Source organism: Cupressus sempervirens, chromosome 7 (assembly GCF_028749045.1).
Source record: "Cupressus sempervirens isolate cs-2001-9-10 chromosome 7, ASM2874904v1, whole genome shotgun sequence".
NCBI lineage: Eukaryota > Viridiplantae > Streptophyta > Pinopsida > Cupressales > Cupressaceae > Cupressus > Cupressus sempervirens.
In genome coordinates, this window is record NC_143124.1 from 589,530,600 (window position 1) to 589,544,416 (window position 13,817).

The following is a 13,817-nucleotide window of genomic DNA, read 5'->3' on the forward strand; positions in this document are numbered from 1 at the left end:
TTCTACAATGTTGACTTCATCAATTTTGGATTCTTCAAGCATCCCTGTAAGTATTCCATCAGTTAATACAATATCAATTTTTACTGCAAGCCCAAGTATGTCCACTAGTGTTTCCATTCCAGGTATGAAAGCAATAAGTGCAAGGACATTTGAGCCTAAGGTTCAACCGAGTACAATTTTTTTGGGAAAAGGAAAGGGGATAGAGGAAGACATAGATTTGGATGAGGAAATAGTAATTCCCAAATGGGATATTTACAATCTTTCTATAGATCAAATGCACATATTTGGTGAACTCCTCTAGAAAAAGGCCAAACAACAAAGATTAAGAGAGAAAAGAGACAAAAAGTATAAGATAATTGATGATGCCAAGAATATCTTGACTGAAGCAATAGCAATTGAGGTTGATTCTTCTCAACCTATTCTATATCACCTTGGTGAAGTAGTCCAAAAATTCAATGAGGACATCAAAGGTCAAGAAAAGCTGGTTGAAAAGGCTGAAAAGAAATTCAACAATAAAGTGTTGGAGCACATTGCTCAATAAATAGCCATTTATCAAGTTGAGCTTTCAACAATTTTGATTTATCTTAAGGTGTCCTATTCAAATGTGTCATCACTTTTTGGGAAACTATGTGATGTCCCAAAATATCAAAGGAAGTAAAAGAAAAATTGTGCTTAGTAGTTGCAACTTGACCCTAGTTGAAGCTTTGCACATTTCAAGAAGATCAGATTTTTTTCAGACATGCAAGCTGAATTATTAAGAGAAGCAAGGATCTGCTCAACATTAATTGACATACAAAATATGATCCTTCTAGTCATGGATTCTATGCAGAAACATATTGTATATTCAAAAACTCTGATCCATGATAATAACTTCTTTGTTGTAGATCACATGATTGAACTATCAATAGAAGTGCAAATTGCAATTCATACACACAAGGTCTTGCAAGAAAATTGGGATAAAACCTTGGCAATCACCCTTAAGGTACATTCTAAATTCTTATCCCATTTTGGTGTCTCTATGTAAATATGTTAGAATAAATCTTCAACATTACTATCAAAAAGGGGGAGATATGTTATTAAATGGGAGATATGGGAGAAAAGTTACATTGGAGAAATGCCATATGTATATAAGAGAAAAGTTATATGTAATGAGGAAGAAAGACATGTACATAGAGGAACACATAGTATTGGGGAAAAATATGCTATGGTGGAGAACTACTCTGCATACACCTTACAAAGATCAATTTTGAAAAATCTAAAAAAATATACCGAGCTAGTATTACGTGGTGATGAATACAAGGTATTCAGTTTTGGGCTAATAAGTGTTTTTGTCACTAATGCCAAAGGGGGAGACTGTTGACATATCAGTCAAGTTTGTTATTAATGACACACACTTAGATTTTGTATAGCTACCGAGCTCATTAAATAGTTTACAGTGCTTTCCATGTAATTCAGTAGCCATCGAGTTGTATAGTTGCTACCGAGTCTTTTGGACTAATCCCAGTGGTTATCGAGCATATTCAGTCAGTGTGAAGTCCAATAGTTCAAACCATGCATTTCAGTATACACCAAGTTTGTCAATGATTACCTAGCATTGCAACATCTACCAAGTGCATAGTTCATGTGATGTGAAGCCAATGTTAACCTAGCTACTTCTTACTAACCAAGTGATTTAGTGTTTACCGAGTTACACAATATCTACTGAGTCACCAGTGCAAACCAAGTTCAAGACTACTTGAAAGTAGTCAGTATGGATTGAGCTTCTACGTCTATCAAGTGCATGATGATGCCAAGTAGTGACAGTGGATGTCCTGTATTAGAACCTCATTGAGTCATTCTTTAGGAACCCGAGTATCTTCATGTGGGCTGACTTTGTAATATTTGTGTTAACTTGTGTCATGGCTGACTTTGTAATTTTGTAATTTGGATTGATATATATATATATATATATATATATGTAATGTATTATATCATATCCAATGAGTGGGTGTGAGAATGTGAATGTGTAACCATATGTATTATAATGTGGATGCGAAAAGTTCAAGTTATGAATACAACAAATAAAGAGCGAATTGTAAAGGCCATGTCAGTTTAAGGAGCAACAGAGACATATCTATCACAAAAAGGTGATTAGTATAATAAGGAATCTCTATCAAAAAACTCAGTTGCAAGTTAGCGATCTACTGCTTCATTCTAATAGGTGAACCAGTCAAAATCCTTTAACAAGGTAGACCTAACAGTCTTTTATAAATCTCTTTACCAAGTGCATACTTCATTGTATGTTTGTAAATCCTCTCACAAGGTGGACCTAGTAGTCCTAATTGCTCCTAATAGGGCATATCATTAGAAGTGATCAATGTAAGCCTTAATAGGCCAACTTTATGTTGTAGTACTGAATTTTGTAGGTATCATCCCCACCCCAATTTTACTTTCTATTTGAAAGGTTTCTAGGTCACCAAAATCTTTGTGTTCAAGTGTTATGGATGCTTTCATTTTTTCAGTTTCTCATGCATACAATCAGATCAAATGTGATGAACTAAGTGCTAATTGATTTATTGGATTAATAATTGAAATTGGTAAGAAGTTTTAGAAGTTACTGATTCACCCCTCCCCTCTCAATACCTTAGCATAGTCTTGAATATTTCCAACAATACCCTTGTGATCAGTGCATTTCATTGTTGTGATCTCTGCATTTCGTTGATGCCCTTGCTTTGTGATTTTGTTGTTGTGATCTTTGCATTTTGTTGCCATGCAATTTCTCTATAATTTTGTTTTTGTTCCCTTGTGATCTCTGCATTTTGTTACCATGCCCTTGCTCTATGATTCATTTTCATGCCCTTGCTCTATGATTCCATTGCCGTGTCATGCCCTTGCTCTGCAATTTCATTGTTGTGCCCTTTCTCTACGATTTTCTTCAAGGGCTATGTAAATGTTCATTTCTTTACCTTCTTAACATGCATCTCTTTATATTTCTTTCTAAACATGTATATCTTAGAGATATTTTTAAGGTGCTTATTAGATCTTAGCACTATAGAAAAATTGATCCAGCTGCATTCATATTCTAGAATCCAAATAATAAAACAATAAAACTCACTCAACCCATGCTAAGTGACTTACCTCAAGATCTTGCACAAAAATAATGTAGGCCAAGAAAAATGGGTAGAGTTCACAAGAATTTTTACAAAAACATAACATAGCAGATATTTTTAGAAAGAAACTTGCCATAACCTAGTTAAATGGGTCTAGTGTTTTTTTTTTGGTCAATAATAAGTTATATATATATATATATATAAAATTGAAATATCAACATTACATAAATACATACAATCTTCAAAAAAGCTAGCCCTTTCACAAACTTGCTACTTCACAATAACCCTTTACAATTTACAAGTAACCTATCCTCTATCCTTCATCCCCTTATCCTGATAAAAGCACCCCAAATACATCTTAGCCATTAATAATTTGGCTTTATTGAGTACATCAAAAAGTAGCAAAAATAGAATGTACATCATCTAAGATTTCCAAAATTTAGCTTCTCCTACTATCACTTGGCCCTTGTCTTGTCATGACCATCTTCTGTATTCACTTCTCTTCTTCACTTTCTCGACCAACCACGTCTTGCCTTTAGAATCTCATTTCATTCTTTGGATAATTTTCTTCACAGTCTGGTTCCATTGTCTTTTACAAAAAAATTCCCTTCCTTAATCCATAAAGACGTGCCTATCGATTTTACCCACAAAAATGTTTAACCAAAACTGCCATTCTTCACCTTCTAATTCATCATTCTTCCAACCTCACTAGAAATTTTTCCTTGACCATCCCCCTTATCCTTCTTGCACTAGCACTTCTCCTCTTCCTTGGGTAGTTTATGAAAAATCCTTTAACCCTCTGCTCACTCTCCTCTAGGAAACCTTCAATTTTTGCCACCAATTTTACCTATGCCTGCTTAATTTTTTCTTTATAAACTTCCTTATCAACTCCTGTTGGCCACCATAGGAAACCCACTCTCCCTCTTCTCAATCCTTCTTCATAGTCTTTGTAGCAATCACTGTAGTCAAAGCCTTTTCCCAGACAAGCCCATTCTAAAAGGGATTCATTTCCCACAATTAAATTAGTAGGGAACAAGTTTTTCATCACCCACTCCACCTCATCCACTGAGCTTGCAATTTCCAATCTCGACAACATTATTATTGCTGCAATGCCCGCATTGATCTTCCAATGATGTGTAGAATTTTGAAAGAGCTCTCCAAATGTCTCTTTCATGACCACCATCACTCCTAGCATTGGGCATTTTAACAACAATTTTAACCATTTGTCCCGCACCAGCCCAAAAAGGGCTTTTTGCTGTCAATTTGTTCGAAAGGTAAATGTTGCCTCTATCTTCTATCAAATCCGTTGCTTTCACTACTTTTTGTTTACTATTTTAGGTGGTTAGATTTACATCCTCTCATTAATTTATAATACTTTCTAACTACCTTCCCCTGAAGCCACTATCCAATCATTCTTTTACACACTTCAAACCTGTCATTTGCCATCTTTTGTCATCATGAAAACCATAAATGCCAATCTTCCCATTCTTTTCCTCCCTTTTACTAACAATCCTTTATGACATCAGCCATCAATCTTTCCTTTCTCCAAATCCTTTGATCTATCTTAAAAAGGTCTCCATTTAATCAAAAGCTAAGTTCAACTGCCTTTGAAAGTACCCAACAACTATACAATTCAAAAATTGGCTTTCCCTCATCTACTAAACTTGCTGCCCATTTTGACAAAGCATCTGCCTCTCTATTTGCTTCTCTAAAAACATGAGATATTTTAAACTCCTCAAAAATCTTTAACTCCTCCATGATAGATTCCAACAAATTTCCTAGGTACCATGCATGGATTGAATTTCTACTCACTGCTTGCACCACCACCATTGAGTCTCCTTCTAAAATAATTTTTCTCCCTCCACATCTTTCTATACATTTTAAAACTAACAAAGTAGCTTGGAACTCTGCTTCAATATTAGTCCCATCTTTCAATTTTAATGCTCCATAAGCCACTATATTCCCTGAATTGTCCTTTACAATGCAACTTGGACCTAAGCTCACTGGGTTTCCCTTGCAGGATCCATCAAAATTTATTTTTAACCAGCCTAACTTAGGAGCTTCCCATTTTGCCTCCTCCCTTTTTTTGCCTTTGGAATTTGCTATTACTATATCTCCCACCTTACCAATTTTAATCCCTGGCCATTTATTCTAAATTGCCCTATTAGAGTTCATGAACATACAATTTGATAAAATTTCCTAAAGACTACTGCATTCACTACTTCTTCAATAGAGTGTTCTATTGTCTTTAACAACTGATCTATTGTCTCTAATCTATCTTGAAAAATTCTCCTATTTCGTTCCTTCCAAACCTCCCATATCACAATTGAGGGGCATATTCTCCAAATGCATTCTAAATAATTTATTTTTCCTCCCGTCGACCATGAAATGAAAAAATCCTTGAGAGAAGGGCTCCATGGTCCTATCCAGCCCAGTTTTCCCTGAAGGTGACTCCAACATTTTGCCATTATATCACAGTTTAGCAATAAATGATCCACATTCTCTTCATTCTTCCCACACACAAAACATTTTGTAGGGCCCTGAAAACCAAATTTTCTTCTTCTCTCCCCTGTTAAGATTATTCCTTGAATTGCTAGCCATGCAAATGTGCTAGCCTTTGGGAGAATTTCCTTACTCCAACATAAATCCCATGCCTCAAAACATTCATCCACCCTAGAATCCAAAACTTCATATCCCAATTTAATTGAGTATTTCCCTGAGGCTGCTGCACACTAGCTAATCTTATCTTTGTTATTTACAATGCACACCTTTCTTCCCTTAAAGATCTCCCTAAGGGAGCATTATTGTCCATCTGAAAGACCTTCCATTCTCCAATCTTTCCATTGCCAAATTTTCCCTAAAGCCCCATCATTTTTCACCATATAATTCCTGACATGCCTACCCCACCTCTCACATAAAAACCTTTTCAAGTCTTAATCCCCACACTCCTCATCTAAAAATTTATTTTCATTCCATGAGTCCTCCCAAAATTTAGCCCTATTGCCATTTCCAATGACCCAAGAGATATGGTCAGTAATGACATGTTTGCATGAAAGCAAAAAATTCCATATTGTAGAGCCTCTTATCGGATTTTGAATAGTTAAAATACGTAAATTCTCATTAGAATCCAAATATTTTTCCTTCAGAATCCTCATCCATAATTTCTCAACATCATTTTCTAACTTCCACACCAACTTTTCCCCTAAAGCTATATTCATTATATTCTAGTCTCTAATTCCCGCCCCTCCAAACTTCTTAAGCCTTCAAATTTTCTCCCATTTTAGTAAAGGCCACTTCTTTTCCTCCCTTGACCCTCTCCAAAAGAATTTCTTCATCTATCTTTCCACTAAATTTATCACCTTCTTCAGAATTTGTAAACACATCATTGAAAAAATTGGCACTGTTGAAACCACATATTTTAACATCAGAATCCTACCTACTGAAGTTAGCCACTTACCTTTCTAGTCTTCCATTCTCCTCAAACATTTCTCAGCTAAACCTTTCCAAACTTTACCTTTATTTTGTCCTTGGAATAAAGGGATTCCCAAATATTTACTTGGGAGAGCTCCCTGCCTTATATTCAAAATTTGTCCTATAGCTCTTCTTCTAGAAAAAAGGGTGTTAAAGAAGAATATTTTAGACTTTGCCCAATTAATTTTTTGTCTTGAAACTTTCCCATAAATTTCTAGATTTTTTTTCATAACTCTAGCTTCCCTCTCTGAGGCTTCTCCCACTAGGAAGATATCATCCACAAACTGTAAATGTGAAATTGGGTCCACTCCCCTTGCAACCTTAACCCCTTTCCATTGTGTTACAGTAAATAATTAATAATTAATAATTTATTTTATTTACTTAAGCTTACTTAGGTAAATGCATTTCATTAATTAGTTGTAGTCTAGGAGTTTGTTATAAGTTGTTGACAATACGAGAGTTTGTTCTCTCTTAAGTCATACTTATCCTCTCACATTGTTTGAGGAATTTCCACCTCATCTGGATGTATGCTTAGTTGTCACACTTATCTCCTAGTGTCTTCTAGCTTGTTCTAGGAGATTCCTTGAGGTCTTTATAAGCAGTCTCTCCCTCATTGTATTTCACAACAACACATTCTTGCATATTGTGAATACATATTTTCTTGTGTTACAATATCTTGTTCTCTCTCATATCCATTTAGGGTTTTTCCCTTGCTCCACGCTCTTCTTTCCTTGGCTTCCCTTTGATAGGTTATTGCATGTAGGTGATCTTGGGCATCTTCGGAGTTGGATTTCATCAACTCCAACATGGGTAGTCTAGGAGTTTGTTATAAGTTGTTGAAAATACGAGAGTTTGTTCTCTCCTAAGTCATACTTATCCTCTCACCTTGTTCGAGGACTTTCCACCTCATGTGAATGTATGCTTAGTTGTCACACTTATCTCCTAGTGTATTCTAGCTTGTTCTAGGAGATTCCTTGAGCTCTTTATATTCGAGCTCCCTCATTGTATCACAACACATTATCACATTCTCATTGTAAATACATATTTTTTTGTGTTTGCAATATTTTCTCTCATGTCCATTTAGGGTTTTTCCCTAGCTCCTGTAATGATCCCATCTTTTGGCCTTCACGTTCTCCAAAGTCTAAGTGGAGGATAAGAAGAAATTAAATTAATTTCTTATAAAGTCATTCAATTAAAATTAAAAGGTGACTTTATATTTAATTAATTTAATTAATTATTGCATTACAAAGGAGATGCGTCTAGAGTGTGTATTAATTATTGGAAAGGTGGAAGCCTCTAGAAGCACAATTAATTATTGCAAGAGAGGAGTTTCTAGAGAGTGCATTAATTATTGGAAGGGGGAAGCTTCTAGCACTTGCAATTAATTAATGTTTTAGTTCTTTCTACAAGGGTGAAGGAATAGGATAAATAGGGGTGAGAGTCTCATTGTTTAGCATGGGATTATTGTATCGGATGATTATGACTTGCATTTGATAAGAGCTTGGATGTGTGAATCACACTCTTTTTTGGCAATAAAGGACGTTCATTCTCTGTTGTAACATTCTAGACGTCATTCCCTTAGGGTTTGGCCTTTGGAATACATCTCTTTGTACTTGATTGCAGCATTTTTAGAATTAATATAATTTCAGCAATTGATTCAGCTTTTGGGCATTCCTGGGTGTCCATTATAGTGGTATCAGAGCTTCCTTGCAAAGTCTTTCATAAATTTATAACCGGTGGGTGCCCATTACAGTGGTATCAGAGCTGTTAGTCCTGCCATCCTGTGGAGATCTTATAGATAGCCGGATAGAGGGAAAAGTGTTTGACAAAATGTATATCAATCCAGATCAAGAAAATGTAATATTTAGATTACTGAGTACATTAGAGAAGGGGTGTCGTATGCAACAGGAGAAAATAGGCGAATGGATATGATGTTGCAACTTATGGCAAAAAAGATGGGCATCAACATTGACGATTTGTATGTTGCTCCAAAGCAGAAGGTAGTTGATTCTTCAAATGGGATCGAGACACCACCGGGCTATGCTATTGGTGATAGTCAAGAGTCCACATATGAAGCTTTGTCAGGGGATGGCGATGCAACAATGATGGGATTAGAAGAATACGAGGATAATGTCATATTAGCAGCCATTTCTGTGTCCGTTGAACCATCCAACAAGGAGTTTAGTAGTATGCATGCAGTTGTAGATATGTGCTTTGATGATCATTGTACACCTATTATTGCTAATGAGGTGAGTAATATAGTGACAGTCATATTATACTATTGATCAACAAAGTGTTGATGTTCACTTCTGCAATAGTACTATGTTCAACATGGATGCCACATTGTCTTATGATAATTTGATGTTTGTGATTGATATTGATCACTCTCCTAAGTGGAGTTGGGCTTTGTTTTCACCATCTACAAAGATTCGGTTTTGTGTTGCAGCAGTTGGGAAGAAGAGATTTCATAGATCTTCTATGGAGCCGCCTTCTGGTGACATCCAAACTTATACTTCATCAACACAAGTTTTGGGAGCTAACTTGCAGAACATGTGGTTAGTCCTAATGATGTTCATTTTTAGTTTGTTTAACTTCCATATGGATATCACATATTGGGATCCAGGTGGAGGTTGGAGTCCATTATGTTACTTAATTGCTTGAGGACAAGCAATTTCAAGGAGGGTGGATTTGTAATGATCCCATCTTTTGGCCTTCACGTTCTCCAAAGTCTAAGTGGAGGATAAGAAGAAATTAAATTAATTTCTTATAAAGTCATTCAATTAAAATTAAAAGGTGATTTTATATTTAATTAATTATTGTATTACAAAGGAGATGCGTCTAGAGTGTGTATTAATTATTGGAAAGGTGGAAGCCTCTAGAAGCACAATTAATTATTGCAAGAGAGGAGTTTCTAGAGAGTGCATTAATTATTGGAAGGGGGAAGCTTCTAGCACTTGCAATTAATTAATGTTTTAGTTCTTTCTACAAGGGTGAAGGAATAGGATAAATAGGGGTGAGAGTCTCATTGTTTAGCATGGGATTATTGTATCGGATGATTATGAATTGCATTTGATAAGAGCTTGGATGTGTGAATCACACTCTTTTTTGGCAATAGAGGACGTTCATTCTCTGTTGTAACATTCTAGACGTCATTCCCTTAGGGTTTGGCCTTTGGAATACATCTCTTTGTACTTGATTGCAGCATTTTTAGAATTAATATAATTTCAGCAATTGATTCAGCTTTTGGGCATTCCTGGGTGTCCATTACAGCTCCATGCTCTTCTCTCCTTGGCTTCTCTTTGACAAGTCATTGCATACAAGTGATCTTGGGCATCTTTGGAAAAAACCAAGTGGTTTTCTCTCTTTCCTCATTTACAAAGGTTGCATTTTTTTTTGCATTATACATGGGTACCTAAAATGGCCTCATTGCCGAGACCCATTCTGAATTTCTTAGTTTTGTGAGCTTAAGGCATTTCCCTAAGTTGCACTTAAGGGGGGGTTTTAGAGTAAATAATTAATTTATTAATTATTTATTCTATTTACTTAAGCTTACTTAGGTAAATGCATTCATTAATTAGTTGTAGTCTAGGAGTTTGTTATAAGTTGTTGACAATACAAGAGTTTGTTCTATCCTAAGTCATACTTATCCTCTCACCTTGTTCGAGGAATTTCCACCTTATGTGGATGTATGCTTAGTTGTCACACTTATCTCTTAGCATTTTCTAGCTTGTTCTAGGAGATTCCATGAGGCCTTTATAAATGGTCTCTCCCTCATTGTATTTCACACAACAACACATTCTAGCATATTTTAAATATTTCTTTTCTTGTGTTGCAATATCTTCTTCCCTCTCATGTCTGTTTAGGGTTTTTCCCTAGCTCCATGCTCTTCCTTCCTTGGCTTCTCTTGAATTTTTGACATCAGTACTACATCATCCACTTCTTGCACTTCTCCTCCTAGGTCATTTTGGACCTACCTTCAGTTTTTTGGCCATAACTTGAGCATACAGAGGTATTTTTTCAATCCAAATGAAGCGCGGAAAAGCTAGTTCCAAGACAGAGACATTGGTGTAGGCATTTTAAAGTTTTGATGCATTTTTACTACCCATTTTTCAGTCAAAGTCTGAAGTCTTATTTTTGACTTCGACAAGCTTTTCTTTTGCGTCCCATGTTAATTTTTTGAAAACTTTATATTTTTGGAAAGTTGGTTCTATCATCTTTTCAGAAATGTGATCCTTTTCCTTAAGATTTTGGCCCATGCTCTTTCTATCATATTTTTGGCATTTTTTTCTATATGGTGGATATCTTGAGTGTTTTGGGCTATACTATGTTTTGTTGTAGCTTGTTTTTGGTTTTGATCATTGTAGCTATCATTTTGAAGCACTTTTATGTATCGCACTGAGATAAAGTATCACTCTTGAATTTCGAGGGTCATGAATGTTGTTTTGAGATAGTTGTACTTGCACTATTTTCATAAAGCACCATGGGGGGGATCATTAGCCCCATGTAGCGTCAGAGTGACCATGTCTTTATAGGTATTTGTACCTCTTCCTCTCTCATCGTTCTTGGTTCATTTGCAGGAGATTTTGGCCCACCTTTTCAGTTGCCTGTCATCTCACCCCATCTACATTAAGGGGGGGTTATGCTATTGTTCTAATGCATTCGTGGTTTGATGGTTCAATAGTGTGAACTATGTATTTAGTGGTTGATCCTATATACGAGGTGATTGCAGTGGCTGGCTACCTATGCATTTCGGTGAGATGGATCATCTACCATATAGACACACTCGGTTCATGCCATCTTCTTCCTTGGTGGTACTTTAGATCAACAGTTTGGCAGATTTGCAGCTTCTTCATGCTTCAGTGATGCTCTTCATGATCATTCCATGTTCCTATTTTAGGGGACATTTCCCTAGTTGGAGGCTTCTTTAGTTCTTCACTAGGTTCTTAACTCTTTTTGGGGGAGGGTTTTTCCCACGTGGTTTTCTCTCTTTCCCCATTTTTAGAGTTTTCATTTCTTTGCATTGTTCATGGGTACCTAACATGGCCTTGTTGTCGGGACCCATTCTGCATTTCATCTTAGTTTTGTGAGCTTAAGGCATTTCCCTAAGTTGCACTTAAGGGGAGGTGTTAGAGTAAATAATTAATAATTAATAATTTATTCTATTTACTTAAGCTTACTTAGGTAAATGCATTTCATTAATTAGTTGTAATCTAGGAGTTTGTTATAAGTTGTTGACAATACGGGAGTTTGTTCTCTCCTAAGTCATACTTATCCTCTCACATTGTTCGAGGACTTTCCACCTCATGTGGATGTATGCGTAGTTGTCACACTTATCTCCTAGTGTCTTCTAGCTTGTTCTAGGAGATTCCTTGAGGCCTTTATAAGTGGTCTCTCCCTCATTGTATTTCACAACAACACATTCTTGCATATTGTAAATACATATTTTCTTGTGTTGCAATATCTTGTTCTCTCTCATGTCCATTTAGGGTTTTTCCCTTGCTCCACACTCTTCCTTCCTCGGCTTCCCTTTGACAGGTTATTGCATACAGGTGATCTTGGGCATCTTCGGAGTTGGATTTCATCAACTCCAACACATTGGCCCTTAACCCTTCTTTCTAGAATTAGCCTTCCCAAAAATTTAGCCAAATTATAAATAGGAAAGGAGATAGAGGATCTCCCTCTCTTATGCCTTTTTCTAATTCAAAAAATCCTTGGGGACTACCATTAAACAACATCGAGGACCTGACTGAATTTAGACAACCTTTTACCCAACTAATCTATTCCTCTTTGAAACCATTTTTTTTCAAAATTTTAAATTAAAAAACTCTATTTACTTCATCATAGTCTCTTTTTATATCCAGCTTAACCATCATTTTTCTCATTTTGTTTGTTCTAACTGAGTGGATCATTTCATGAGCTATAATCACCCATTCATAAATTGATCTTCCTAGAGAAAATCCACTTTGTTCCTCTGATATTACATAATTTAGCACCACTTTTAGCCTATTAGCTACAACCTTTGATATGATTTTATACACAATATTGCATAAAGAGATAGTTCTAAAATCCTCAAAAGAGTCTCCTCCTTTTTAGGAATAAGTTCAATAAAGGTGTTATTTAAATATTTTAGAACAAAACCTCCTCTCCTTAACTCCTCCACCATTTCCCATATTTCATCTTCTATACATTCCTAAATGAGTCTAAAGAAACTTCCTATGAATCCATCAGGCCTTGGACTCTTGTCTTTCCCCAAGCCCCATAGTGCTTTTTTTTACTTCTTCTTTCGAGACTATAACATTTAACCTTGCATTTTGCTCATCAGTAATGCACTTTTGACTACATTCTAGAACCTCCTCATCTAAATCCACACCCCCAACCTCTGTTCGACCTCTATCTTTGAAGAAACTAAATGCTGCCCTTTTTATCAAGGTTTGATTATTTACTACTATCCTTCTTCATTCTTTATTGAGAAGATTTTATTGTGAGCCCTTCTGATTTTTATTGAATTATAGAAAAACTTTGTGCTCCTATCCCCTTCTTTTAGCCATGTTTCCCTTTATTTTTGCCTCCAAAAAATTTCTTCTCTTAATAGGTCTCATCATACTCTTTTTTAAGCCTCTTCTCATGCTTAAAATCCTCCTGATTCATTCCTCCCTAAATTATCTTATCATTCAAAATTTTAAATTTAGCTTCCAAGTCTTATTTTCTTTTAAAAATGTTTTGAAAAGATTCTCCATTCCACACCTTCAATTTTCCTTTTATAAACTGAAGCTTTTTGAATATCTTAAAAGCCATGTTTCCTTCCCTTTTTGGAGCTTCCATCCACCATCTTTCTACCATTTCCTTGAAACCATCCATCCTCATCCACATTGCTTCAAATTTGAAAGGGCAACAATTAGGGGTTAGCTCCTCATGTAATCTCAAACTAATGGGAAAGTAGTCCGATCCGTGAATAGGTAGGATCTTAGCATCCGTAGACCAATCAACTTTAGTCCAATCCCCCCCAAAGGGAACCTATCTAATTTTTCAGCAATATTAACAAAACCTTGCCTTCTATTGTTCCATTTAAAGTCCCCCCATTTGAAAGGAATATTAATAAGTCCATTATCCATCACAAAGGATGAGAAGTCCTCCTGTGAGGTTGACCTCGATCCCTTACCTCCTCTTTTTTCATCTAGGTATAAGATAGCATTGAAATCTCCTTCTACTATGGTGATTTCATCTTGTAAGATTTTCAGCAAATCTATAAGTGTTTTC